This window comes from Pyxicephalus adspersus, unplaced genomic scaffold (assembly GCF_032062135.1).
Source record: "Pyxicephalus adspersus unplaced genomic scaffold, UCB_Pads_2.0 Sca1284, whole genome shotgun sequence".
Taxonomy (NCBI): Eukaryota; Metazoa; Chordata; class Amphibia; order Anura; family Pyxicephalidae; genus Pyxicephalus; species Pyxicephalus adspersus.
In genome coordinates, this window is record NW_027318291.1 from 3,393 (window position 1) to 6,623 (window position 3,231).

The 3,231-nt window shown below is 39.1% G+C and overlaps 1 long non-coding RNA gene across 1 annotated transcript; it reads left to right on the top strand.

The window, feature by feature from the left end:
- The first annotated feature begins 30 nt into the window (after positions 1-30).
- On the top strand, positions 31-2,152 carry LOC140321201 (uncharacterized). The gene is made up of 2 exons (XR_011918852.1): positions 31-717; positions 2,004-2,152. It is a non-coding gene; the product is annotated as an uncharacterized lncRNA (long non-coding RNA).
- Positions 2,153-3,231: the final 1,079 nt, after the last annotated feature.

A 3,231-nucleotide genomic window follows, 5' to 3' on the forward strand; every position in this document is an offset into this window, starting at 1 on the left:
AGAAGGATGAGGGAAAAGTTGCCTTGTGACTTGGCTCTGGTGGGGTCATTGGCATTTAGTAAGGGTTGAAGCAGGGGAGGGATAGATACCAGTAGAAAGAGAGAGGTTGAATAGTTTGGTTAGTGGGGTAGTGCAGGGCCTGGGGTTGAGCAATAGGCACAGAGTGGATCAGAGGGATTTGGGTCTAGCAGACAGGTAGCAGATGGAGATGATGAGAGAATAGAGGAAACTTTATCCAGAGTAAGAAGGCGGAGGGAGGTAAGTGATGATGTACAGATGGAAGGGGTGAATATGTTTGGATTAGCATGGTTAGCAGAGACATGCCTGAGTTTGGCAATTCTATAATTGACGTAGGTGGCTAGGTCTTGGGCAGAGAAGGTAGTTAAGAAGGAAATTTATGAGAAGAGGTTGCCTAGGTTGGACGCTTGAGAGGATATGACTGCGGAGAAATAATTTTACATGGTGACAGTGAGTGCAGTTTTAAGGTGTTGTAGTGTGGTATGTAATATGACTATTACTAAGTAACATCTTTTTGGTTACAGAGACCAAGCAGCACCAGTTAGCTACAGGATACTGAATGGTCCAAAAAACATGCCTGTTGTACAAGTTGATGGTAATGGTATACTGACATCAGGTTCTTTTACTGGCATTTCTACTTTGGAAGTCAACTCTCAGGAACCTTTTGGAATCAACCAAACCATTATTGTCTCAGTTAAGGTAGTGTATAAAAATGTTTTGTTTTTTTAAGTTCTGCCAAGTTCAAAGAATATTTTACTGCCCTTATTATTTATTTGTAGTTCTGTAAACCTTGCATTTTTGTATCGGGAATCAAATGCTGCCTCTTTGATGTTCAACATTAAATCAGCCATGATATAGACATCCCAAGTTAAAAGTTCAGCCAGGCAAGGGCACCATTGCTGCTGTGTGTAAAAAGTGACATAAGTTATAGTCAGGAACATTTTTTATTCCTGAGTGTTAAAAAAGCCAGCACTGAAATCATTCTTTACAGCCAAGCTTTAGTTTCGATTGATTTACCAAGGCACAATAGAACTCCTTAGAATCAGCACTATGAGTTTATTAAAAGCTCAGAGCACTGTAAATCTTTTTCAAAGAGCTCCACCATTCAGTGTCTGTGCTGGATTCCAGGATTTGAACTGTCCTAGAAAAACAGATAGGTTTAGTGGAAAAAAATACCTTAGGTGTAGTTTGTTTTCATGAACAATACTAAATTGTGTAGTTTGGATATACATGGGGAAGGGTCAATAATAATTTTGTTATTTTATCGTCACTATTTTATTTGGGAAATTTTGGAAAGTCTGGCTGCATTTACCTGTTTATTAGTTTTAATTGTTTTTAATGTTCCTTGGCTTGATATCCTGTGCTGAGAATGTTAACAACTCCCCCGATCAGGACTAGGGGCCAGCATTGGTGCACAGTCATTTCCAATAAATTGTGATTATGCCATTAATTTGTATGGTCCCACTTCCTGGGAGATTGTGGGTTCTCTACAGAAGCAAACATTTGGAACATAGGATCAGCTTACAGAATTCCAAAAACAGATTTTCTCTTTCGTATGATGAAACTGGTAGATGTTTTCCTGTCTGTCAGGCTTTGTGGGCAGTAGGAGAGGTGCTAAGGTCACTGGAGATCTACCCACAGCTAAAATTCCAGATTTAGCTTTATTCCTCATAGAATATGTTGGAGAAAAGCTTCGACCTTGTGTATTGAACAGAATGTGCTTATATTATAATTTTTGTAGGGTATTGTCTAGTTCCTTTCAAAATTTTGAGGTTCATTCAGGGACAGGCAATACTTTCTCTTAGATGATTTTTTTGTTAAAGGCGTCACCCATTTGGTGTTCTTTCTGTGTTTGACTAATCCATGCACTACCTACAAAAACAAGGATACATCAACCAGGAAAAGTCAGGAAGGCATTTGTAGCTGCAGGTTTTAGAGCATTGTCATGGATTGTTCTCATATATTGCTCTGCCTTGTTTTTACAGGTATCTCCAGTTTCGTACATGCGCATTGTAACTAGTCCTGTCCTCCAAGTAGAAAGCAATTTTTTATTGCCTGCAATTCCGTTAGGAGTAACCTTGCAGTTTGCAGCCCATTTCCATGACAACACCGGGGATGTTTTTCATGCTCAGAATTCTGTTCTCAAGTTTGCAGTTAACAGGTAAGTGCAGTGTGTATTTAGCGATAGAGACCAAGAAAGTCCACTTTCATATCTGCAGCATCTTGCTGCCTTGCTGTATACAGAAGGAAAGCTGCAGTATTATACTACCGTGTCAACATGCACATAAAAATCTTTATTCCAATAAGATCTGAGCATGTAGGCCCCTTAAAGGATGTCGCTGGGTTGGTAACTGGGGATAAAGACAAGGCAGATTTACTAAACACTTATTTTAGCTCTGTGTACACGAAGGAAAATGACAGAGCTCAAGTCCAAATTCATAATAGCAATGTCAGTGCCTTAAATGAGTCACAATGGCTCCGATTTGACATTATTGAGAAACAGCTGGGAAAAATTAAGGTTGACAAAGCACCAGGACCTGATGGACAACATCCACGTTTCCTCAAAGAGCTGAGCTCAGTTATTTCAAAGCCATTAATTCTAATTTTTAGAGACTCTTTAGTCACTGGCAAGGTACCGATGGATTGGCGTAAGGCCAATGTGGTTCCTATCTTCAAAAAGGAAGGAGAGTCATTACCAGGTAACTTCAGACCCGTTGTTTTAATGTCCATAGTTGGAAAGGTCTTGTAGAGTTTTATAAACAACCACATAGAGGAGTTTCTGCTAGAAAATAATATTTTAGCTGATAGTCAGCATGGCTTCAAAAAAAACAGAAGTTGTCAACCAAATTTTCTCTCTTTTTATGAGGAAGTAAGTAAACAGGTAGACAGTGGAATAGCAGTTGAGTAGTGTTCTTCGACTTTGCTAAAGCATTTGACACTGTACCCCACAGAAGGTTAATATGCAAGTTAGGGTTGATAGGTTTAGAAAAGTCAATATGTAAATGGCTAGAGAACTGGCTTAAAGATCACATCCAGAGAGTTGTAATTAATGATTCATACTCCGAATGGTCTAAGGTTATTAGTGGTGTACCAGGGTTCAGTGTTGGGACCTTTACTGTTTAGCATCTTCATGAATGATATGGAGTTTGGGATTAAAAGTACCATTTTTGTGTTTGCAGACGTCACCAAACTATGTAATGGAATTAGGTCCAT